Source organism: Podarcis filfolensis (assembly GCF_964270895.1).
Source record: "Podarcis filfolensis genome assembly, chromosome: 6".
Lineage (NCBI taxonomy): Eukaryota > Metazoa > Chordata > Lepidosauria > Squamata > Lacertidae > Podarcis > Podarcis filfolensis.
Genome location: NC_139609.1, coordinates 34,922,709 through 34,949,245, shown reverse-complemented (window position 1 = coordinate 34,949,245; position 26,537 = coordinate 34,922,709). Strand labels below are relative to the sequence as shown.

The following is a 26,537-nucleotide window of genomic DNA, read 5'->3' as shown; positions in this document are numbered from 1 at the left end:
ACATACAATGTTTCATGTTTTGCTTCTTTGTCCTAAAAGGGCAGGTGGCACAGCTATCTAAAACCTCTTGCGCAAAACAAAATAGTATTTTGCCCTGAATGCCTAATACTAAAACTTGCAATATATTTTTAACGTTGACTCAAAGAAAAATAGGTTTACTTGCAATACATTTTTTTGTTTCTCAAGTGTGTGGTTAAAGCCAAAGTGTAACAGAACGGATTTCTGCATTTCATAGCCATGGATGGAAGCACATAGATACACCCAGGTATAGCACATAAAGAAAACTGGACGTTTTAATGAAATCTGACAATTTGACCTGCTCAGAGCAAGTTGTTGCCTTGTTGCTTAGAATTCTGTTTATCTCTTCAAAAGAAAATTGCCTTGACAAATGCTATCCAGGCGCTTCCTGATTACAGGGATACAATTATCCAAGGGACAAACGATTTCACTACCATCTCCTGTTACAAAAGGATTATATTACTTTTGACAGAGAATCTATTCCATGTACCTTGTGCCCAGTGAGGTCATTAAAAAATTGCAAGGTCACCAAACAATGAAAAATTGACTGTCCCAGTTGCCTTTTTTATATGTTCAAGTAACACAGTATTGTCAGAAGAAATGATAATCAAATTTTAATGTCTTTGTCCTCCAAATATCTTTCAAGGCTGTCTTGGGATGTAAGAAAGGGTCAAAAGCATGTAAAGATGTAACCATGGTTTACTACTTTCATAAAGCCCTGAAAAGACTACCAGTAATCATTACTCTAGATACTTACTAAAGGGAGCTAGATTACTGTAAAAGAGGTTCTTTATTACTAGGTTTAGGCCATCATTCCCAAAGCGAATGCTTCCCATCTGCAGCACCCAATCCCCACTGAAAAGCTGAATTGCTCTTGGAAGGGTGTGAGAAATTAGTGATTCTCCTGAATGAGCAGATATGTTCTGTTAGAAGAGCAGTTTTTTAAAAAACAAAACCCCAGGTAATTGATTTTATGTATGATTCCAAGTAATAAAGCGGCCAACTAATTCAAGTCCCTCCCTCCGTTGATCAGCTCTCTGAAACTTATTCATTTACTGACCGTGAATCCTATGCATACTGTCTCAGAAGCAAGTCCCGCTGAGTTCAAAAGGGTTACAGGTATATAGGAATATAGCCACATGGTATGAATGGCAGAAAGATAAAGAACAGCTTCTTTTAAAATGTGTGGTAGCTATAACCTTGTTTATCTTGCTTATTGGAAAAGTCACCTTTAAGTCATCTTTTCATCAACTTTGGGAATACAAAATATTAAAAAAAAACCATACTAGATGCAGAAGGCCTTCGGAAATAAACACATTCATCATTATTGCTAAAAATCCAGATTTATCACCTTGCCTGGAGTTTTGTGTGGTTTGAAGAGCAATTCTAACTTCACTTTTATTCATCTGCTGGTTTTGGATATAACGTGAAGGGAAAAATCCAACCTAAGTGTCCTTTTAATCATAGCCCAAAAATTCAACACTTTCTCACGCAAATGGTGAGATCCAGTTTTCCTCTCCACAAGAAAGCCTTCCTGTGGGCTCCATCTCTGGGTTTCTGACTGAGGGTTTCTGGTTCCAGTAGTGGCTCAGCCTGTGGGACGCAGCCGGTAGCATTAGCATCCCTGCAATGCAGTGGCGTAGCGTGGGGGGTGCAGGGGGGGCGGGCCGCACCGGGCGCAACATCTGGGGTTAGGGCAAATCCATGGGTTAGGGGGCGCAAATCCACGGGTTAGGGGGCGCAAATTACTTGCCTTGCCCCGGGTGATGACAACCCACGCTACGCCACTGCTGCAATGGCTTCCCTGTTGTTTATTGGGAGGGGTGAGGTGACTGTAAGGCCCACTGGTGGGAGCATTGTGTTGGCTCCACTGGTGGAGCTGGACATTCACAGACTCACAGGAATGTAGAGTTGGAAGGAACCTCAAGGGTCATCTAGCCCAACCCCCTGCAATGCAGGAATCTTTTGCTCAATGTGGGGCTTGAACCCATGACCCCGTGATTAAGAATCTCATGCTCTACTGACTGAGTGTAATAAGCAGCAGCTGTGCTGCAGCCAAGAGTGTATCCAGGGCTTTCTTTCAGCCAGAAGTCTCCGGAATGGCATTCCGGCCCCTCTCAGCTGGGGTCTGGAAGTGTGGGGATCTGACTAGCCTCAGCAAAGCCCCCCATGAAGAGACCCTCCCTGGAACCTGAAGGGAATATCGTCTACGGGCTCCGGAGAGGATTTCTTCATGAGCCGGAGGCAAAGTGGGGCTTTGCTGAGACTCTTCAGCCGCCCAGCTAACAGTTGACATGTGGGAAAGCCACGCCTCAGCTGAGGAAAAGCAGCCCACAGCTGCTCCGGTTCACAGGAGCCAGAGAGGGGCTCGTTAAGCTTTTCAGCTGAGAAAAGAAGCCGCCTTGCGCCTCAGCGGAGCAGCCTCAACATGCCTCTGGATGGAGAAGACCTGGGAGCAGCCGTTCCATCAGACTGGCAGGGGCATCTTATTTTCATGAGATGTAAGCCATTTTGGGAGCTTTTATGGCCAAAGAAAGGGGTACAAATGCTCTAAAGAAAGAAATAAGGAGTCTTGGTGACGTTTGGCCTTTGGGCCTGAGCTTCCTGAGTTAGAGGATATAGGTTTGATGTCAGGGCAAGAAGACTATAAACACAAAAAGCTCTATTGTGTTATTATTAATATTATTATTATGTGGATGGCCCCACTTTCCATGTAAGATAAAGCTGTGTATTTTCATTTTATTGTGTGTGTGTGTGTGTGTGTGTGTGTGTGTGTAGGTGTGATGGGAGGGGGAGAGAGGGAGAACACAAAATGGTGCCTCCATAGAGTCGTAATATTTCGTTTCATGCTCCATAGCTACTAAACATTAAATATCCATTACCTATCCATGTGCCAGAAATTCCTCGGGACAACGTATCTGATTGACTCTATTTGTTGCACTGAGCTGGCAATTTGCACCGAGCTAATATATAAAATCCAGCTTGCTCCCGACTATCCCTGCACACCAGATGTTTTCCATTAATAAGGCCCCCAGCTACCTCCTGCAGCAGAATGTTGCTTGTCTGCCTGTCACCGAGCTCCTTCATGGCTTTCCAGAGAGTACGGCACGCACCTGGAGCCGTGCAGATGCGTGGGTAAGACAAGTAAAAGGGAAATGCCGGGAGTGTAGAATAAATGCTGCATGCCATGCACATTTTTTTGACAGAGGCAATTGTGGGAATTTGGAATTATTGAGTTTTTGGAAAAGCCTTTCGGCAGAAACTACAGGCAGGGCCAAAGAATCGCCACACTGAGTTATAGCACTGAATTTGAGACCTTTTTCTTGAGTGGCACTGTTTTGATTACTCTGGGCAGCAGGGGTTACAGTCCCTGGTAATGCACCGGGCTCCTGATCATCCATGACCGGTATAACAATGGTCAAATCCTTCCCATGGTTCCTGGTTCCTGGACACATGATCCTGGATTGTTCGTGGGACAGCAGTTCAGGGTGTTCGTTCCAAATGGGTGATACTGTTGAATGATTTCATTGTGTCAGCTCCACCCATCACACCACCTACCAAATAACCCAAAGTCCAACCAGTGTGACTGATGCTCTTCCAAGTGCCTGTCCACCTCCCCGTGTTTGCAGTCATAGACAGCGGGGGGTGGGGATGTGATTTCTAAAAGAAAGTTTTCAGCAATTTCTTTGAAGTTTCATAGCTCAAATATAGCAGTACTTCTGCTGTTTCCAGCTCTCCACTTGCTGTATGGTCGGCTCAAAAAAAAGCATTTTTCTACAAAGAACTATGTGCTTGCAATAGAAATATTAGTTTATTTCATGCTGAAAAATTAGAAGCCATACGTGGTGCACACCTAACTTTCCTCGCAGAAGGGGTCAGAAAAAAAGACTGATCTCTTTGTGCTTTGAACTCAGGCAATGTTGTTGAATTGCTGACTTCCTTTACCAAAGCTGTAATCGCCAGCAGCCAGACAGTTATTAATTCACATCACACACTGGGACTTGGGATCTCATCTAATCAGGACTCTGCAATATACTGTCATATTTATGGCCACTGAACAAAAAAAATGATTCAAGGTAAAATTATTTATCACATTTAAGCAGGTACGGAAATAGCTAAGTAAGGCTGGCAAAATAATGTTCATGTCCAACTGGCCAGTCATAAAAATGTATATATATTGGACCAGACTTATTTTGTTTGTGTCTGTTTGTTTGTATGTGTTCCACCTGTCTTAGCAACATGCCTTTCCAATCTCTCCTTAAAATGTTGTTTAAGCATGTTAATGGATCTCATACGTTTTCTCTCCCAGTTTGTCTTTATAAAGTGCTGCTCTGTACTCTTCCATGGTGGGAACAGGAAAGAGGAATAAGCATTTAATGTACTTTAAATTAGATTCTCTTTCCATCTTCTACTTAATGATAATTATACTTTCCTATTATTTTACTTCTTTCCTACTCTAACTTTGGCTTCAAACATATTTAATTCCAAGTGCTTGACTTCCAAAACTGCTGAGCACCTATCATCAACTAATGGTATAAATTGTTATCATTGCTGGCAATCTTATAGAATAGTCTCCAAGGTTTCACATATGGAAATATTATAGACTCCCTTAGGGTATCCTTGGGTTAATTATATACTCTAAGTTAAATGAAAAAATGAATGGCCCTACAGTGTGTTATCATTGCTGTTGCAGTATATGAAATGGCAGGATGTCTACCCAGAAGTAAGTCTCATTCAGTTCAATGGGCCTTACTCCCAGATAATTAGATATAGGATCCCAGCCTTAATGTTGATGCATGTGCAATTAAACTTGAGTAGAATCAAGATTCATTCCTTCCCCACCCTTCAAACAGAAATTTAATTCTGAGAGCCCTGGGGAACTGAGTGCAGAATGACATTTTAAATAATTCATATGGACAGGTTTTTTTTACAAGGTATCACTAAATAGCAAAAATGAGGACGGTAGGTAGGTGTCAGGAATGGTTACCAGAAGGTAAGGACAGCAGTCAAGGGAAACTGGAGCATAACTCATAGCATAGGAATGGGAAATCTGTGGCCCTTCAGATGTTCCTGGACTACAGCTGCTATCATCCTTGACCATTGGCTTATGCTGACTCCATCTGATGCGAGTCCAGCCAAATCTGGAGAGTCATGGGTCTCCCACCACTGCAGAAACATAGGCCTTCTATGGCTAATAGCGCCAGCAGATCTGTCTGAATTCATGATGCAAGAGCCCTGCACTCTGATGAGCAAGAGTAGCATTACAGCAGTACAGGTGACCTTGCAGTTCTGAACAACAGACAAGCATAAGTATAGCTGATGAAAGAGATGACGTGTCTTTACTTCAAGCACCTATTCTAAAACAAGAATTCAGAAAGGCACGTAAGTTCAGGCAAATTGTACTTTCAAACACCAGGTGAATTTCTTGCAGTCATGCATTGATGAACTGACTCCTGGGCTGAATGCTAGCCCCCACCCTTTCTGGCTCAAAATAGTTCAACCCAGATGGTAGATGCTTCCAAAATCACTCTAGCAGGGGCAGTAGGTACTGTTTCGCTGCTTGAGGAGAAACAGGAAGTGGTGCTCTGCCCTGCCACTGCTACCTGCCCCGCCTTTGCCACCAGCAGAGAAGATTTCCGATGCAATCTCTTTGATTTCCAGCAAGATGTCACACACCTGTGATTTCTGTGAGATCTCACAAAAAATTGCCAGAAATCAAGGTTGATGCTGGTGCTGCATCTCCAGGGGCAGTGGAGGCAATGGGGTGGATGGTGGCAATGGGGTGGGTGGTGGCTCTGGGGTTTCTTCAACCTGAGGCAGCAGCTTAATCCCACCTAAGGGTTGGGCCAGCACAGTCTTCTAGCCTAAACTAGTAACAGAAGTCATAAGTCAGGCTGTGAGAAAGATGGAATGTGAAAAGGAGTGTGTCAGAAATAAACTATAGGGAGTAGACAGCCTTGTGAAAGGCTCTGGAAGCCTTGGGATGTTGGTAGGTCCTACTGAGCTCTGGTCTCCCAGAATGAACTGAAGAAGGATTTCTGCAAGACATATACCCTTCATGCTAGTGAACTACTGTCAGTAAGAAACATCTCAATTTGACACCCATTGTTATATTGTAGCTGAGAGCAATTACTATTCATTTCCCCACCCTAAATTCAAAATTCTTTCTAGATTGACATTTGTGATAGTTCCTCCCTGAAATGATCTACTTAGTGCTATGGGACACACAGACAGGCACCGAAACTCAAGGTCTTCCCTATCTCCCAAATCATAAGACTAGTTAAATTTGACATTTAGGGTTTTCTTTCTCCAGATTTATGATCCCTGAATGGCTTCTCTTTAGCCTTCTCATGTTACATTTGTCATTGTTTGAAAACATTTCTGGTGGAAATCCCCTTTTATGTCCTGCAGTGTCCTCTAGTTCAGGGTCATAACTAAGTCCAAGAGATGTGAGCAAGCACAAATGAAAGCAATATATCTACCAGTGTATTAATGATTGCCTAACTGGCATGCACAAATACTAGTTTTGTTACAAATCTTACAGTCCAATTAATGTGCAAGTTTCACCAGAGCAGAAAGAGGGCACTAGAGTCCTCTGTGAACATCTGTGCAGTTTCTAATGTCTTTGCAACTGCCAGGAGAACATATAAAAGCAAACATTATTTTACTCTCTTTTTTTGTACTGTATTGCTTCTGCCTTAAGGATACTTAGCACAAGACCAATTCCTTCCTTTTCACATATGGCATAAATTAGCTCAGCATATTTTAGCAGACGAACGTGTGTCCATTTTAATGCAACAAGTTACCCCCATGTAGAAAGCGTTTCCTTATGTGACATAGAAGCAAACTGGGAGCAGATTAAAAGATCTGTTGATCCATTTTGAGGGAGAATTGAATTCTTTTCTTGGAATGCTTTTTGGGAGACTGAAGCATTCCTTATGTTTATCCAAGGCAGTTTATGGTGTAAGCTCAGCTGGTGACCCCTGTGATCTCTTGTTAACCTGTAGAATTTGTAACTCCATCCACATGTAGTATGAGCTAAAAGTAAAAGGAGATTTGAAGCCATCAATTATTGCCACCATAAGACATTCTGGGGATGGGACATGGATGCGAGTAACAACCTGATATCCCATGTCTTCAAAGCAATGTAAAAGCAAGTAATCCTTCAAGGAGATATGTGTGAGTAAATATAGACAGTTCATTTAACTTGCTGGTTTTTAAAAACTATCCCTCTTTTATTAGGAGGGAACTTAAAATGCAAGGTTAAATGCCATATTGAGTGCACTTGAAACTATGGCTTAAACATACAGAAAACAAAGCTCAATTAACTACTGTGTTTTCTTTTACGTAATATTTAATTCTTTTTCCATATAGAAAATTACATTTGTTGCTTGACAAATAACTTTTTATATAGACTAGAAATGGTTTCTATTCTTCTAAATTTGTATATTTTATCAGTGCTGTAAAATTTGCCATGTTCTCATACTGCTGACTGTGGTGAGTTAGGGAACAATACCTCAGCTTGGTGTTTGGGAATTGACAAGGCAAACAGCAGAGGTGGATTTAGGGCTGTGTGACTGGTTCTGCTGCATTGGGTGCCGAGCCTAGGGGATGCCACAGAACACTGCAACTACCTGTAGTAAATTGAGCAGAATGGAAGACGAGTGGCAGGGGGTGCCAAATTTTGGCCTCGCAAAGGGTGCCACAGAAATTTCAAAGACCAAAGTCTGCCTCTGCAGACAGGATATCCTTTGTAGAAAATATTCAGGGCTGTAGTTTGAAATACACTTTGTGGTACTAGAAGGAGAAGGGTAAGATACTTTCAGCATCATATTTGCAATTTGCAGGTTTACAGGCAAATTGCTGGGTGATTGATGGTTGAAAGGCAGTTGTCCTAGTGGCCCCAGGCAAGGGCTAGGCAAGGATGTAAAACCAAATAACAGACCAGGAGACAGAAATAGGTTGAAACTGGCCACAGCTTCATTAACTGCACTGGAGACAGATTGTTATGCTAGTGATGTTTCATTCTGACTCAGTGGGAGAATTTTTGAATTCGTAGATCTGAACAGTGTTTCCTGTTCCATGCAAGATCCATAACTGCTTTCAAACCGCTTTTGTGATATCTAAAAACACTCTTGCTGCCCTTAAAGCTGAGAATACATGTCTTCTATAATATATGGCAGGGGTTTGCTATGGAAAACTGCATACAGATCATTGCTTTCGCATTTGAGCTGATTCTGAGGCTAACAAAGTATAACAGCTTAGAAGCATGTTGGACTCCTTCACTTTCTCAGGAAGCAACAGACAGCTCAAGGTTACCTGCAAGGTCTGAATACCGTATATAGTTCTGCCTGAAACTGGTTCAGCTCACTGCTGTCGAATTGAGTTTCCAAGCTTCCAGTCTAAAATGAAGTTAACAATGAAATATTGAATATGTTCCCTGAGGTCACCATGGCGAACTAGAGATGAACTTCTGTACCAGACAAATCTTCAAGACTGCAGGAGACTGAAGAATTATGCTGACAGAATTGTATTTGAGGATTCAAAGTGCAAAAATGAGGCCTGTGTCCCAAATCCCAAAGAGAAATTGGTCTATAGTGGCAGAAGGAGTCTCAACAAGGAAACGTTAAGCCTTTACATAAATGGTAGGATTTTGTAGTCTCCTCTCAGCACTATAAAACATGTGCAAGGTTGGGGCTGCCAGAGATTCCAAGACAGCTGCTTTTCCCCTAGACACATTTGTGGTTTCTTTTATTATTAGGTACTTAATCTAAGCAGCTTGCCTCACTCTGAATAATGGTCCAGATGTTAGCATCTTCCTTCCAAATAGCAACTAGAACTTTTCGTCTCCAGAGATGGTCCAAATAGTATTTTGTTCTGGAACTAGGCACTCCTTTTTATGCTTTGCCCATTTTTTCCCCCTATTGAAATGAGTGTCTCCTTGGCAGTTTTTGAAATATGATTGTGTGCAAGAGCACTTCTAAAGCTTGGCTCCTAATTTGTGTGGTTCCTGTATTCTTGTTCTGCCTTAGATGGATCTTGCTAATATATCTCCCACGAATGAGCTGGTTTGGCACTGTAAAAGGAGAGCCCCTCAGTGGTTTATTATCAAGAACTTGATAATATTTCTGGGCTCTTATCACTCTGCATAAGGTCATTTTAATTTATGTAAATGCATGCCTAAATTTACATGTGATTAATTAGCAAGGGGGTGGGGACCCCCCTTTTTGTATATCTGGCATTGTATATGTTATAATTTGTTATCCTTGGATTATACTTGCAGGTCTAGGTCCTCCATACAGCCACTTGCTGCGGTTGTTCCCCCACTTTGGGACTGAAAATATTTGCAAAGGAGCATCTCTGAAGTGTCCAGCACCTCTGCAAACCACTTGGATTGACTACAAAGTTTGCAAGTAAAAAATGTTTTTTATTTTACTCTCTGTAAATAGTCACGGGGACTGTTGCCTTGTTAATCTTTTAAACAAATTACTTATGCATTTAGCTCTTTAGGAGCATTTGCTGTATTCTATGTACATAATTACATATGTACATACGTACATACAGTTTCAGTCAAAGAAAATTGGCTTACCAGTATTTGCCCATTTTAATCCCCCCTAAGGCCCATAGGACCCAAACAGGCAGAGGTTGTGTTTTCTCTCAGGAGCGCTTAGCTGGCTGTCACACCCAGGCACAAAAAGATGCTCCACAGGTTCTAGAGGAAAACCTGAATTGACTTGAGCTCCAGTTCCACTGACATATTAAGGCTGCAATCCTAAATACACTTATTAGGCAGTAAGCTGCAATGAAGTAAATATGCTGAGGATTGCACTGTGAGTGGGTATAAAGCAAGAACAAACAAAGGGCAGAGCTCTTAAAACAAAATATCCAAGGGCATAACCTGCCAAGGCTTTTGAAGAGGAAAATGGGTATGGGTGAGTGTAAAGCAGGAACTTTCCCAGGGTCCAAGTCAGGCCCAACAAAATGTTTAAAACACAGTTAAAATACTGCTAAAACACAAACGTCTTATAGATGAGCACAAGCAGAGCCAAGATTGAAAAACAAAATAATACAGCAGTAAATGAGTTATCTAAGAGAAGCTTAAAAAGTTGATTTATAAAGAAAGGTCCCAAAATCCTGGAGGGCAGAATTTAACCAAGCCTCTTTAGGGAAGACATTCCAGAGTACAGGCAGCATTTCAGAGGCTTTTGTTTTGTGTTTCTGCCAATCTAATATTCTGGCTGGAGGAATCATTCCCATTTGAACATTCCATTCCCTCCATGCTTATGCCATATACATCACAGGTGCCCTGTTCCATTGAAGTGAATGAAATGGAATGGAACGTATGTGCATGAGAGACAGAGAATGTGCAAGAGGGAGGGGTAGAGGGAGAAAATATGGCAATGGTACATTGTATGAGGATTGGGGCCCCTGCATCCACCCAACTACTGGCAAGAACTGCTGCTTATGTACATATATTAACTTAGTCCAGCTTATATCACAGGGCTGTTGCAAAGATATAAAGTGGGAGGGGAGGATAATGTACGCAATTCCTGGAAGAAAAAGCAATATACAAATATTCAACCACAAATACAGATGATGTAAAGAAAAATAAGCATGCAGAAAACCAGCCCCCCCCTTGCTTTAACTGTGACAGTTCATAGTCCTGATTTCTTCTGTTCTGGGAGGCACCCCCCCCATCCTGAATCCCAGCATTTCTTCCTCTGGTTTCTTAGCAACAGTGAATGATTAAGCGACCTTAGCAACAGCAGATTCTTAGAAGCTTGCCTCCACGTTTTGCTTTCTAGATGCCTCCATGTTTAGATTTCTTGCTGACTTCCTTTTTACAAAATGAGAGCCAAGAGTCTGGGTCCACCGCTGGCTTTGGGATGGTCTATGAACTCCTTATGCTCACTTGCTGGCATCCCTGTGATTGAAAAAGACTAGAGTCATTTCCAAGTTTGTTAAAGAGGCTGCAGCTATGCATGTAGTTCATAAAATTGGTATAATAGCTGGTAAACCAATTCTAATGTAAGTTGTGGCTGTCACCTCATTCAGATTCTGTTCCTCTTGGCTTCAAATGTTGGCAGATTTTATGAGCCATGGACATAAAATACCCCTAATGCGTTAGTTCTAGAATTAATTTAGCCAGCATGTGTACTGCAGGAAATCTTCTTACTGGTTTTGCCAGAACAAAAGTTTTGTTGTGTCTTCTAATGATCTTTTACTGTGTTGGGGCTGACTTAGAAAGCCTTGGGATAAATTATGACACCGGAATACCATAGGAGGGCTGTAAAAGAAACGAACATTTGCTTATAAATTATTGTTTTTGGAGAGTGCACATGAAAAATACATACTTGGTGAAAGGCTGTTTTACTGCCTCCCAGAAATTGTGTGAATTATGGACAAATATAATATACAACAGCAGTAGCCAGCGTGAAATCCTACCATGCTTGCTTCTTAACCACCATGCTCATTCGTTTGTGAACAAATACAGCCAACAATACAGATGTGATAAGGATTGCTGAAACTCCAAATTGCTTGTAGCTAACAAGAGTTGCTTACTGGGCGAGGGGGTCATCCCAGCAGGGTGACCATTATGTGATGTCTGGGTGTGTGCATTGATTGGAAAATAAGATTCTTGTTTGGGATGTAAAATGGGGAGAGAAAAGACCATGGTTGGAATTGACTAAAGTGTTGGATTGAACCAAAATCACCACTATCTGCATAATAAACGCAGGGAGTCCAGTGGCTTAAAAAGCAGGTCACACCATTACTTTGCAGCATGGTTGCTGCTTGAAAAGAGAAAGGCCTAGGGGTTGTCCCACATGGGAAGATATTTGTGTGTTGTGGCTACTCATAGTTTTCTGATGTTATTGGGACTAAAAAAACCCCACATTCTAGAGAATATACACAAAATGATACAGGAATACAAAAGAGTGTCAAGAATGACAACAACTTTAAAAGGGTATAAAATGCATGTTATGGTATGTATACACACACATAAACAAACAGATATATATGCACAGACACATTCAATGATAATGATTTACTTTTTAAAAAGAAATATTGCAATAAATAAATGGATTCTTATCCAAATCCCAGAAGGGTATAAAACTGTGTCAAAAAGAAAATAAAAACTGGGGGGGAATTAGTTAAAAGGTTTTATGTGGTTGGTTTTTTTAAAAAATTATTCCTTTCTCACTCAGATACTGTTGCTATTGTAAGTGGCAATTCTCTGGGGACAAACAAACCCTGGCTTGTGGTTTCTAAGTGCTTTGTAGAGGTGTTCAAAAAGAAAGTGAGCAATACAAAAACTACCGTATGTGGATCTGTGGGTCTTGGTGAAGGACAGGCAACATTCAACTCTCCATATAAAAGATGGGGAAATGATGGAGAGAAGAGACCCAGGTGAGATCTGGAAGGAAACACTGCCACAAGTGAGAAGTCTGCTGACTACCATCCAAAACATGTAAATTAATTCTGGTGAGCTTATGTGGAATGCCCTGATATGTGCGTTTTGGAAGCTTTGACTCAACAGGAAGTGTTAGGCAAGCTACTCTATTGAGGTTTGCAGAGAAATTAGGCCTTTTGTTGGGGGAGGATGGTCGTTTTGGTGGTTACTGTGGAGGGCTGGGTATCTTTTATTAAACTGTTGCAAACTAACTTCTCCTGAGAAGGGCTTGATTAGATCAGGTGTGGAAAGCAGGAAACGATTGGGCAAGTAAAAGATTGTGGGTCTAAACCACAGAGCCTAGGGCTTGCCGATCAGAAGGCCGGTGGTTCAAATCCCTGCGACGGGGTGAGCTCCCATTGCTCAGTCCCAGCTCCTGCCCACCTAGCAGTTTGAAAGCACGTCAAAGTGCAAGTAGATAAATAGGTTCTACTCCAGCGGGAAGGTAAACGGCATTTCTGTGTGCTGCTCTGGTTCACCAGAAGCAGATTAGTCATGCTGGCCGCATGACCCAGAAGCTGTCTGCAGACAAACACCGACTCCCTTGGCCTATAGAGCAAGATGAGCACACAACCGCAGTGTCATCCACGACTGGACCTAACGGTCAGGTGTACCTTTCCCTTTACCTTTAAGGTATCATGTGTAGAGGGAAGTTTGGCATGAGTGGGGAGGGTGAGTTATGTGATGTACCCATTTAGAGGCCTCATAGAACTAACATAATCAGATTTTCAGTGCTATGCTGAGTGCTGTTTGACATCTGCATGGTGCCATAAATGTGTGGTATCCCACCCTACTCTGTTTCTGCTTTTCATCTGTATTCAGATGTTGTGGTTGGTGTGCTAGACAGGTGCCTGACAGTGGTAAAGGACAGGATGAAAGCCAATAACTTGAAGCTTATTTCCCAACAAGCTGTGTGTGGGTGATTCCTCTATCTGGATAAGTGGGGTTCAGCCAGTTTTGGAGGGGGAAGAATCAGTTTCAGAGTGTGGCAGCACCGATGTATCAACTTATTTTGTTATCTATATAGGTATATTTAATATAAGCTGAATCCAGGGGTTCAGTGTTTGGCACAGTTTAACTCCCCAAACCTTTATTAAGCAGACGACGATAAAACTCCTATATAGAAGCTAAAAACAGTGAGCCTGGATAAGAGGGTGGGAGCTAAAATGTAGAGAGGAGCCTTTGACAAGTCAGGGCCGAAAGCCTGAAGAAAAGTGCTGCAGCTGTGAACTAAGATGGGCCAAGGGCGTATCAACTCCAGAGAGTCCTTGAAAGCGAAGAGGGAGTCTCAAACTGTCAAAGCTAAATCTGATCAGGAAGACTACACTCCTGCTCTGTCATGTGAGGAGAGAAATCCCATGTGGCGAATTCCAGCAGGGAAACCACAAAACCCAAAATGCGGAACTTCAATCTCACTTTAGTTGTTGAGGAGAAAAACGTATTCTCTTTTGAGTCCAACTTTCTTTCATTACCTCTTGGGAGCCAAAAGACCCAGAGAGGAAGGAAAGGGAAAACAAGTCTTCCGTGTGGCAGTTGTCACCACATGACAAGCTATTTGAGTGCAGCAGTATATTACCATTCAAATCAGGCAGCTTTCTCCATTATGCTGCAGGCCACCTTCCTTTCCGCTAAAGTCTGAAACGGGGACAGAGGCAGACAACTAGGAAAGTCCTTAGTTCAGTTGTTGTGTCCATTCAGACACTCACAGGCTCAGTATTGCTGGTTAAAGAAAGATCATGAGCACTAGAAAAATGTTTTTATTTACCTGAGGACACAAAAAGACTTTACCAACCAAAGAAAGAAAATCTGATTAGCTGGACTAATGGTCTCAGTATATGGCAGCATCATACATTTGTTTATAAATATTAGTTTTGGAGAATTACAGGTGGCTTGAGAGAAGTACCACATCTTCTCTCTCTGTAGACTCCACATTTGCCTCTGCATGTTTTGAAACAAATTTCCCAAAACTTGCAAACCCCATTCACCAGAGGCAAAAGCAAAATTCATTTGCACATCACAAGCAGGCAGTCCTTTTTTCAAGCTGCCTTCTGCTCAAAGAAAAAAGAAGAAACTATTTTCTGTCTTTGGACTTAGTTGAGTCACAACAGCGCCTACAAACAGCTTTTTTCTTCTGCCACCAGCACAAGTGAAGAGCCTTCTAGAAATGCACAGAGAGACTAACGCCTGATTTTCATGCTCCTCTTCTTATCGGTAGTTTCCTTTTGCTCTGGTTACATGAATTCATCCATTGTGCTCTTTTCATTAAAATGAAAGTAGAAATTACATAGCACCAAGGCATGAAATCACAGAATCCAGATATTCAATCATGGATGGGGTGCTGGTTCTATGAAAGGAGTTTGGGAAAGCCATTACAAACTAAGTTTCAAAACACCATTAAGCTGCTTCTACAGTATAAAGAAGGGACGCGGGTGGCGCTGTTGTCTAAACCACTGAGCCTCTTGGGCTTGCCGATCAGAAGGTCAGCGGTTTGAATCCTTGTGACGGGATGAGCTCCTGTTGCTCGGTCCCTGCTCCTGCCAACCTAGCAGTTTGAAAGCACACCAAAAAATGCAAGTAGATAAATAAGTACTGCTTCGGCAGGAAGGTAAATGGCGTTTCCGTGCACTGCTCTGGTTTCGGTGTTCCGTTGCCCAAGAAGTGGCTTAGTCATTGGCCTGTAAAGCGAAATGACCGCTGCAACCCCAGAGTCATCTGCAACTGGACTTAACTGTCAGGGGTCCTTTACAATATAAAGTGAGTGTTCAACTCACTCTCTGAACCAAAGATTTCATTTCTCCTTGTTGTGCACCTTGGCACCTTGTGACGGTGTCCTGCTTCTTCCATTCTTCCAGCCCCAAGACTTACATTGTTGGCAGCAGACTACATGGAATTGGCTGAAACTTACCCTTGTAGATATTGTGGAAAATCAGCAGTGCTGATCAGAAGGTGAGTGTTTCCAAGCAAAAGCTCAGAACAGAACAATAGAAGACTGTGGAATGACAAAGCTTTTACAGTTACTCCCGTGGAATAGTAAAATTAATAAAACCGCAATGAGGCATTAAAATAAAAGAAACATTACCAGTCTAGGCAAATGATCAGAGTTCGAAGCCATGATCTGGTTCATTTATATACTACATTGTGCACAAATACATAGTGCTCAAAGCAGTTCACACAAGACAATTTAAGTGAAATAGAACCAAAAATATAGATGAAAATAATATGCTGTCATATGCCATCGATATTCCAACAGCTACAATTTATTTGAAACATATGAAAAGTTTACTTGAGGATGAAACATACCAACAAGACACTTGCCAGTATCCAGCATCAATAATATCAACATTATACCTCAATGACAGACTAGCCGTCAAGGAGCAAAGGGTAAAATTAACAGAATTGAACTACCTTTAGCAGCTATTAACTGCTCCTTATCCTCATTTAAATCAGCTGGATAATAACAACGCACAGAGTTTGTGCTTGCAATATCCACATACGTTTAAGCTACGGTTCTGCACAATCTCTGCTGTGGAAATCTGACCCAATGCCTCGTGGTGTTGCTTAAGCTAACAAGGTGGCATGCATTTTCCCTTCAAAGAGTATCTCCAATGAGACCTTTAGTCAAAGCCACAGAACGCCCTGGGACTTGGAAGTGCCTACAAATGAAGCTGCTGTCCGGATTCAGAATGAATTAGCTGCTGTATTTCAGCAATGCCCTTATTCTCTTTTTTGTTGATGCAAATGAGGCTCCTCTGCAGTGTCTCTGGGGCTCCCGGTGAAGGATGCGACATGCTGTGCGCAGCCTTTGCTCAGTTAACCAAGGCTGAAAGGAAGCAAACTGCAGGAGACTTCAAAGTGAAACTTTTTTCCACTGAGCGGTGCCTTCTTAATTGAATGCAAGTAGTTAGTCATGAGTTAATGAAAACTTTTGAGAATCTGCCTGATTGGCATGCTCCCTAAAGGTGCTAATTACACACATTCCTAATTGAAAGGACATCTGCTGCATCCTTTTAAGGCTCTTTCAAAATGTCTAAGGGCATATCTAAACTACAGGCTTAGGCTGTTCATACACTCCTGCATCCACTGGTTTGCGAAGCCACGTGTACAATATGTTAGTTGCAATCCATGCATTTATCCTGTTGTTTCTCATAAAAAACTGCATTTTGATGCATTTCCCCCCACAAACCAGCTTCGGTCCAAGTTGAGAAAAAGAACAACCTAGCTGCATTTTGAGTCGATAATGTGTGCACAGCCTCGTTTTAGTTTTATACCAGTGCAACTGTTGTGGCTTCTTCCTGCCCTTCACAAAACAAAACAAAAAACAAAACAAAACAAAACAACCCCACCCAACATCCTGGGGATCATAGTTTGACAAGAATGCTTAGAATTATGAGTTTCAACATGGCAATTCCCAGTAGAGAGGGGATGACTTTTAAATCAGTGTACGCAGAAAAAATACAACTGGATGCAAAAATGAAGCTAGGAAGTTGTGCAATGAGGCAGTGGGGGAAATGGTGACAATGCAACAAAGCTATGCAGCCAGTATACCTGGTGAAACTTTGGTTGCCTCATGTGGCTAGATCACATGATCCCTGGCAATGTTATTTGTCAGGTCCCAGGAACTGCATATGGCCTCTCTTCTGGCCCTTAGAGGTCTCCCCTGGTCATACATCCCTCGCTGGCCCTGCCTTGCACCCCAAGTAAGTTCGCTGCCCACCATGTGTCCTTCAACTCTGATAGAGCATCTTGTTTGGATGGAGGACATAGAGGGCTGTGTGTAGAAACTGGCCTACTGTGCAAAGGTTGTTCTGCTCACATTTGCCTCTGGCCCCACTGACCACTGTCATGTGACCCTCAGAAATGTAGAAAGCAAAGATCACAAAATTAAGATAGAACAAAGTACGGTACATCCTGTCAATATCCCAATAAAAATCCAGAATCAGTACACTGAAGCAAAACACATAGTAAAAATCAACAGTCGAAAAATCAACGGTCAGGAAATGCCCAAATTAACAAATGTATTTTTAATAGGCATCTAAAACATGTCACAGTTGATGCTTATTGGATTGCACAGGGGAACGTGTTGCAGAGGGCTGATGCAGCTGTGGAAAAGGCCCACTTTTTAGACTAGATGGCAGTCTGCCAGCCACAGCAGACTCAAAGCAGAAGCCCAGCCCACCTACTTAATTTTCCGAGTCACAAGGAAACTAGATGACCTGAGACTTGCAGCTCCATCATCCCCTGCTGGCAGCAGTAAGGAAAGCTGCAGCCAATCAGCCCTGGAGGAATCAAGTGACTGGGGAAACCAACAATCCCAGCTCTACTATGAGCCCAGGTGAGCCCCTGGACTCGGGTGGCAGATCAGGAATGGTAGCAGAGCCATCCATCCACCTGTTAGCTATCTGCAACCTACAGCCAGTCATCTGCACACTTGTCTGTTGCTTCTGCCAATGTGCCTTTGCCTACCAATGTCAACAGGCTACTTCCCAAAAAATAAAGCAGGAATATGGGTATGCCTACTGATCGACCCATTCCCTCCCCTACAAGAAGTAGCCTTGGAACCCATACACTGGATTGTTTTGAGTGGTGCCATTTGTGTCTGATCCTGACAAGCCCTGACACCCACCCACTGCTAAAAATATTGCTGCAGATGGTCGCTTGGTCAGCCAGCTTGGCCTTGTCTGTGCATTAAATAATAATAATGGTAGAGTTTGAATTTGACATTAGCATTTTTCTCTCTGCTGTAAGCTTTGTGTGTGCAATGGTGTTTGTCCTGGGTAGATAAAAAAAAAAAAGAAAAGCTCTGAGCAATGGAAATGAAAATAGCATTCTGTAAAGCAAATAAAAATAAAGCAGCCACATTACAGGAATGTAAATGTCACTGAAGTCACTCATGGGCCCCGTGAGTCAGCTCTGAAGATTCACAGGTCTGGGCTGACATTCCTCAGGCACTGTCTCCTGGGGCTGCATTAAAACAACAACATTGCACCTTAGGATAATGCTTGTCATTTCTGTCTCCATTTGCAAATGTGATTGGACAGAAATGTGTCGGCTTTCCATCTATCAATTCCACCCTGACGCCATTCTGGTTAAATTAGATGTCAGTCTAAAGCCTGTGCAGTTTACCTTTCCAACTGGAACCCAGCTTTTCCTTGCAGAAACTATTGGCGCTGCCAATGTCCTTGTTCTGAGAGGTGGTTTGTTTGTTTGTTTGTTTGTTTGTTTGTTTTAAATGGGACAGAATTAATGGGACATCATTACAATTTAGCATGTTTTTTTTAAAAAAATGGGACATAAATAAAACTAAGCATTTTAAAAATATATATAATAAAGAATTGTATGGCTGCCATTTTTTTCTAATGCCTGACTGTGCAATATAGCTTCATTTTCATGCATTATTCTGAAACTGTTAAAAAGGCTCTGTGTGGAAGAGTTAGAAATAACAGTGCTTGGGCTACAGTTAGTCAGGCTGTGTTTTGGGTCAAACTAATGGCAGAACTATGTTTTCGGACAATAAAAATCAGTCCCATGCTGACCTTCCTACACCTCCCCCCCCCCCACTGTTCCTTCTCTTGCATACTCATCTTTCCTCCTCCACATCAATTTAGCTTGCAATTTTGTCTGAACTGGGTAAATTATGATTTGGGGAAGCGTAGGTTATCTACAATCCAGGACCAAAAACCCAGTTCAAACTCTGCCAAAATGTGAAAGACCAAAACATGATTTGATGCAATTTCTGAACCAGCACATTGGCTTACTATACCTTTTTGGTTATTAATTACTGTTCTAGTGCATAATACAAAATTTCATAAAGCACAAAGAGAAGTGGAAAGGTGTTTATTGGTAGTGCAGTAGTACCTCGGGAGTCAAATGGAATCCATTCCGGAAGTCTGTTTGACTTCCAAAATGTTTGGAAACCAAGGCACAGCTTCTGATTGGCTGCAGGAAGCTCCTACATCCAATCGGAAGCCACGTAAGCCACGTTGGACATTCGGGTTCCAAAGAATGTTGGCAAACTGGAACACTCACTTCTGGGTTTGTGTGTTCGGGAGCCAAAACATTCGAGTTGCAAGGCGTTCATCAACCAAGGTATGACTGTATTCAACTATACTCATTTACCAGAGAGTAAGTCCCACTGAAAGCAATGTTGCTTACTTCCAGAGAGACGTGCATAGGATTGCACTGTTAAGTGAGAGGAGAACTACTTAAATCAATGGACTTGTCTGTCACTGCTAACTGCTGCTAAGAAAATGAAAGTAATCACATAAACAAGCTACAGGGTAGAGTCTTATACCCAACCCATAACAACTGGGGCAATGTTTAACTCTATAATTACCCAATGCTGGCTTTGTATCCTGTCTTTCCTGAAAGACTGCTGCTTTGCCACTATACATCTCTGAATTCAGGTTAGAAACACAGAAACAGCTGTGAGCAGTGAGTGTGCAAATGCACCCAAAGCCACACAGACGAGACCAGAAAGGCCTTGAAGAAATTGCCTGAAGCAAAGCTCTGTCCAACAGAATAAGTTAGGCAGTGTTATTTCAGAAATGATAGTTTTTCAGACACTTAAAGGCAGTGTGTAGGGCTATCTTTGCCTGGGGCTACACACATCTACCCCCACCCCATCCCACTATGGTTTCTGGTCAAATAAGGTTTTAAACAAAATTCTTATTTTATGATTTGTCAGGTATGTACAACAGGTGAGGCCTGCAGCAAAATGTTGCAGCGTGTTCAGTGACAAGTTACATTTCCTTCCCAACGGTCAGTCTACAGCCCATGGCTACTTATTGGGCTGCTCTTTTTTGTTTGAATATTTTGCTCTCGTATGTCTTTAAAAGAGACATTTTTGTACTTCTGAAAACCCCAGGGTTTCCCCAGGGCATGCTGATACCACCTCCTTGTTTCTCAGTGGCCCTGATTGCCTTAAATGCTGCTGGCATTCACCACCAGTAGAAGGAAACTATGGGCATCAAAATGCCTCATTGTGCTGCTAAAGTGGCCCATGTAATCGAATCACAGAATTGTTGGAAGGGACCGTGAGGGTCATCTAGTCCAACCCCCTGCAGTGCAGGAAACCTTTGCCCAACATGGGGCTGAAACCCAGGACCCTGAGATTATGGGTCATGTTCTACCAACTATAGGAGCCTACTCAACTTTCTCTTCTGTTCATTCACTCATTCAAAAATGTTTATGCCCCTACAGTTGCTCAAAGCAGCTTACAACATAGGCTGGAAAAACATTATATAAAATATACTAAACTCAATGGCTTGATAGGTTTATTTATTTTTCATTAAATTTATATCCTGCCCTTCCTCCCACAGAAGCCTAGTGAAAAACAGGGAATAAAATAAAAATGTCAGTTTTAAAAAAACCACAGTTTAAAAAGCAGTTGCAATACTGATGCAGAATGGGAACGATTTCAACTTGGAAGGTTTGTTGAAGGAGGAAGGCCTTCTCTAGGTGCTGAAAATATGACAGAGACAGTGCCTGCAACACAAAAGGCCCGATTCCTACAGTGTGTGGAACGGACCTCATGATAAGATGGCATCTGCACAGAGCAGTTATTGACTGGGTGTATAAGGGGAGAGGTTATCTTTCAGGCAGCACCTTGAACTTAGGCTGGTAGCTCATTGGCAGGAAGTTAACTTAAGAAAGTTCACAGAAGGAAAGTTTCCCATCCTTCCTTTCCCCTCTTCCTGTTAGCCACATGTGTCCCAAAGAGTTTCTCTACAGGGTCAGGGACCCTCCTGAATAACACGGACAGGGCTGTGTGGGCTTCTGAGGAGATGACAGGGCAGAAAACTTCCTGTTTGTGAGCTTCCCTTAGTTAACTTACCCGAGGATCCAAGTTTGCTTTTGGGCAATAGCCCATGTACCTGCCCCCCACCCCCAGCATATCACCTCACATTGATCATGAAGACCCCATGGAAGACTTCTCCTTTGTTAGTTCTTAACATTTCTCTTCTAACTTTTATCCAAGGAGCTTGAAGGGGTGCTCAACCAGGCCTTGGGCTCATTAATATTCTATAGTAATAATAATAATAATAATAATTTATTATTTATACCCCGCCCATCTGGCTGGGCCTCCCCAGCCACTCTGGGCGGCTTCCATAAAAACCAAAAATACAGTAAAATATCACACGTTAAAAACTTCCCTGAACAGGGCTGCCTTAAGATGTCTTCTGAATGTCAGGTAGTTGTTTATCGCTTTGACATCTGCTGGAAGGGCGTTCCACAGGGCGGGCGCCACTACCAAGAAGGCCCTCTGCCTGGTTCCCTGTAGCTTTGCTTCTCGCAAGGAGGGAACCGCCAGAAGGCCCTCGGCGCTGGACCTCAGCGTCCGGGCAGAATGATGGGGGTGGAGACGCTCCTTCAGGTATACTGGACCGAGGCCGTTTAGGGCTTTAAAGGTCAGCACCAACACTTTGAATTGTGCTCGGAAACGTAGCCTTTACATGTGTCTTTGGGAAGGGGGAAGTTATTGTTTTGCTGTTCTATTTTACTTATTTACTTGTTTTTAATCCTAATTTAACTGCTCTGAGTTCCTATGATGAAGGGCAGTCTAATAAATCAATAAAATCCTAAAGTGATCAGTGACCCAGTGAGTTTCATGGTTGAATGGAACTTGAATCTTGCCCGCCCCGCCCCCGCCGGTCTTAGTACAACGCTCTGCTACACTCACTCACGCAATCAAATCTTTATTACAGTCATAGAGCAGCATAAGTAGGGTGGGGAACAATCATTTAAAATCTGCAAAACGTTTTGGAACGCTAAAATTATTAAAACAGAAGGTATATATGAAAGACTATAAGAATCTAAAAGAAGGGTTAGAAGCATTAAATAGAAGTGGAAGAGCATAAAAGGTTAGTATATAAAAGGCTATGGCTATCAATTTACAGAGCACTCTGATATGAGTGTTCATTTGTGGCACAGGTCATCATCCGACAAATTTTGAATGCTGCTATGCAGAACCTGGCAACATTGTATGTTGTAGCAGGGTTGGTATCTGAAAGCAGCAGGGGGGTATAGAATTATCCTGTGCACCCTGGGTACTTATGGAGTAGTGGGGAAATGAGGCCAATACAAATGTCTCTATAATATAGGCACTGGAGAAGCACATGCTCTATTGTTTCTGTTTGTCCAGAATCACAGGGGCATTGTCCCTCCGAGTAAGCAATCTTCCCAAATCGACCTTCAATGACAGCCGAGGGGAGGGTGTGACATCGTGCCAGGGTAAAGGCCCTCCGGTGCTTAGGGACTTCGTGATTAGTTAGATATGTCATGGGGGAGGCAGAATACCTGATGGATTCACTGGCGATAGAAGTTGGGGTCCACTCTGCTACACAATTATTATTTTTGTTGTTGTTGTTGCCCTTTATGGCTCATGGGATGCCCTAGATCACTGAGCACCTTTCAGCACTTGAAGAAGGAGCCTAGAAGATCCCATGTTTGTACACAGAATAATATGGATGGAAATGGGTTTTTAAGTACTGAAAGTGGAAGGTACTTGTGCTACATCACTATCTCTCTTTCCTAAAAAAAAAATCAGTCACAGGCACAATCTCTCTCTGCATGAGGTTGAGCACTCCTGTTTCAAGCAGGATTTGCCTTTCATTTTCTTAGCAAGGCTTACATTTCTGCAGCTGCCATGCTTCTCCTAATGCTATTTAAAATAATAATTTGGAAGCTACTTTTTTTTAACAATTCTAATTATCTAAAAGTTCATCTTGAACTATAAAATGTGTTATTGCTGATGCTGTGCAGAAGCATAAAACATACCATTAGGCATACTGCTGTCACATCTTGATAAGATGAAAACTGGGGAGTTTCAAAAATAATAATAAGAGCTTATTCAGATATGCTTCAGTGCCTTCAGAAAATTACAGACTATTTTTAAACTTACATTTCCAACTTATGAAGCAACTAACTGTACAATCTTATACACACCTACTCGGAAGTAAGTCCAACTGAATCAGACTATTATTTTCCCAATAGGGCTGTATTCTTACCATATTATGTGAATGGTCCAAGTTTCTGATTTCATACACATCTTAACATGAGAAATTTCCATTCATTCTAATGGCACGTGATGATTAGAGTGGAGGTCTGCAACAGAAGTGTTGCAGTGTAAAGTGCTTCCTTTCAGGCTTCCAGCTACTGCATACCATTTTCTGCTACTCTGACAGTCAGTCAGCCAGTCAGCATTTTTCCTTTGGTTTCATGTGACATAGGATGTATACTTGATAAAGGTAAAAGTAAAGGGACCCCTGACCGTTAGGTCCAGTCGTGACCGACTCTGGGGTTGCGGCACTCATCTCGCATTGTTGGCCGAGGGAGCCGGCATACAGCTTCCGGGTCATGTGGCCAGCATGACAAAGCCGCTTCTGGTGAACCAGAGCAACGCATGGAAATGCTGTTTACCTTCCCGCTGGAACGGTACCTATTTATCTACTTGCACTTTAACATGCTTTTTAACTGCTAGGTTGGCAGGAGCAGAGACCAAGCAACGGGAGCTCACCCTGTCGCGGGGATTTGAACTGCCGACCTTCTGATCGGCAAGTCCTAGGCTCTGTGGTTTAACCCACAGCGCCACCCGCGTATACTTGATAGAGAGCACCAATTTTCTGATGAGTGTAACTGTGCTATTCACATGTTTACAACTATGTGTCATATTCACATATAGGGCTGCTTCCTTTATCTAAAAAAACTGCACAAAACATAACATGTGATCACAACCTAACCTTTAAGGTAGTCAGTTTTCAGTGTTTACAAAGCAAGATGGATTTTATCCAACGTCATATTGAAAGCAGAACCATTGAAATCAATGCACCTAGGTTAGTCATTATTAACTTGTCTGTTGATTGCAATGCACCTACTACTCCATAACTTGGTCAGATACAATACATTATGTCCAAATAATCAGATACATTGTTTCAAGCTGTTTTTTTCTAAGCAGGTCAGCTTTATTAGTTGCAATTTTAAGCCTGATAGCAAAATATATTTTTTGTGTGTAATGTTAATCATGCCGCTTGCATTGTCGTGAAAATTTAGTCTACACCAGAACATTCTGATGCTGACTTAGCTGATAATTAAATTTCTTCGCTGTCTTGAAACAAAGGAGGCTCTTTATGCATTCATGATCCAGCTATCCTTTCCTCAGAAAGAAGTAACACACCATCATTCTGAAGTTAGGTTCTCTTATGTCTAACTTTTGAGAAAAACACTGAAGCAAAGAGACTGTAGGAACAGTCATTTAATCCAAACAGCCAGCTGGCAAAACAGTAGAATTCCCTTCCATGCCTCACATCACTCAAGAAATGCAAATCTCAAATGGAATTTTCTCTACTTAGCACTGTGTTTTGTTTAGGATATTGGCTTCAAAGGCCACCCATTTCAGGAAGGCGTCTAGCTAACTTGCTCGTGCTGCTTTTATAGTTGCTGTCTTTTTATTTGTTTATTAAATGTTATATGCATTCTACCTGTGTAATTGTTTAATGTTTTGAGTTTCTGGGAAGCTGTATTTCTATCTTATTTAAGAGATTTTTAAGGAAGTCCTCTACAAAATGGCTTACAAGAAGCTTCAAAGCCAATTTGCACATAAGACATATTACTATACTATTAATGGCAGTGAACTAAAACCCAGAATAGGCAACTGTTTAATCACATCCATGCAAGCAACCTTTATTTACAACTCCCAATTAAAAGCTACAGAGAAGTCTTCAAGGTGTTTTTTAAAAAAAAAAAAAAAAGACACGAGGCATTGATAGTGGATGCTTATGTGGCCCCTACAAAAAAAATGCTGATCAGCTATTTTATACCTTTATCACAGAGGATGAGGATGGAGTACAGATTGAATTATATACACAGGGGATGGAGAATGGTAAACCTTTTTGACACACACACACACACACACACACACACACACTTATTCAACCTTCTTGATTTTGGTTTCTCTTCCTGATATTTCATCCTTTCCTTTTTTTTTCTATTTTCTTTCAACTCCCGCCCCCTACAGCCCTAGTATTTATTTTTAACTGAGGGAACACAGGGATAAATTTAAATTACTTTAAATCTAAATGTGGCAGGATTTACCCCATTTAACATATGGAGATTAAACAAATACATCAAAAGGAAAACCTAATGTAATCTTTAGATAGGAAACTCATTTCAGGATAACAGAAGACACTTTTTGAAATCCTCCTCTGATAAGATATTATGCTGCTGAACTTAGTTGAAACCAAAAGAGTTGTGATACAGATCCAAAATGTCCCTAAGAAGTTTTACAGAAGAACAGAACTATCTAGATGAAGATTAATTTTTATAACAGTATATTTGAAGTTACTGAAATTAATACTACTGCTTTTCTTCTTCTTCAGATAATGGGAAAGAGGATTATTATAAATAACTGATTCTAAAGCAGGATAAGTTCTTTTAAATGGGGATGTGGGTTTTTTCATCAATTGGGAATCACAGTAGATTATTTAGTAACATTTTTGATACATTTTTGAACACTTGGTCGGCTCTAGTTGTGTAATAGTTTTTATTGTGATTGTTTGAATTTGATTTTCTAATGGATTGTACCCCATTCTGAGATCTCTTATGATGATGTCTTGGTGGGAAATGTGCTAAATATAGAAATACAGTAAGGAACTCAACCTATAATTTCAAAGACATTTGGAACCTCTTTCGTAAATTATTTTTAATAGATGCATGGAGGGGCCATTTTCTGTTGGAACAGAATTACACCAATTTTTCTGAAAAGCATAAATCTTGCCTTTTATCACACAGAGAATCTTAAAGGTTATAATATATGTAAATATTATCTCTATAATATGAGCATTGTTTATTTGTTTATATCTTCTTCGGCGATCACTTGTAGCCGAGTAAGATTGTCTTCCATAATCATGGTTTGAACAGTGAGTCCATAAGTGACTGTGGAGGCCAATTCTGGATTCACACGTCCTTCCACAGTGGGGACATTGGTTTCCGGGTGGGAGTTGATCACGGTGTGGATTTGCCAAGCGTGCCTTCCTCTTAGCACATTTCTCCCTTGCGTCTTGAGTTTGAGTGT

General features: G+C 41.7%; 1 protein-coding gene across 1 annotated transcript in view; it reads left to right on the top strand.

The window, feature by feature from the left end:
* The first annotated feature begins 7,742 nt into the window (after positions 1-7,742).
* Positions 7,743-26,537, top strand: part of ST6GALNAC3 (ST6 N-acetylgalactosaminide alpha-2,6-sialyltransferase 3) — a 273,570-nt gene continuing 254,775 nt past the window's right edge. Inside the window, exons 1-2 of the mRNA XM_083621064.1 lie at positions 7,743-8,663; positions 9,302-9,431. The gene's annotated coding sequence lies outside the window, so the exon portion shown is untranslated. The remainder of the gene's footprint in view (positions 8,664-9,301; positions 9,432-26,537) is intronic.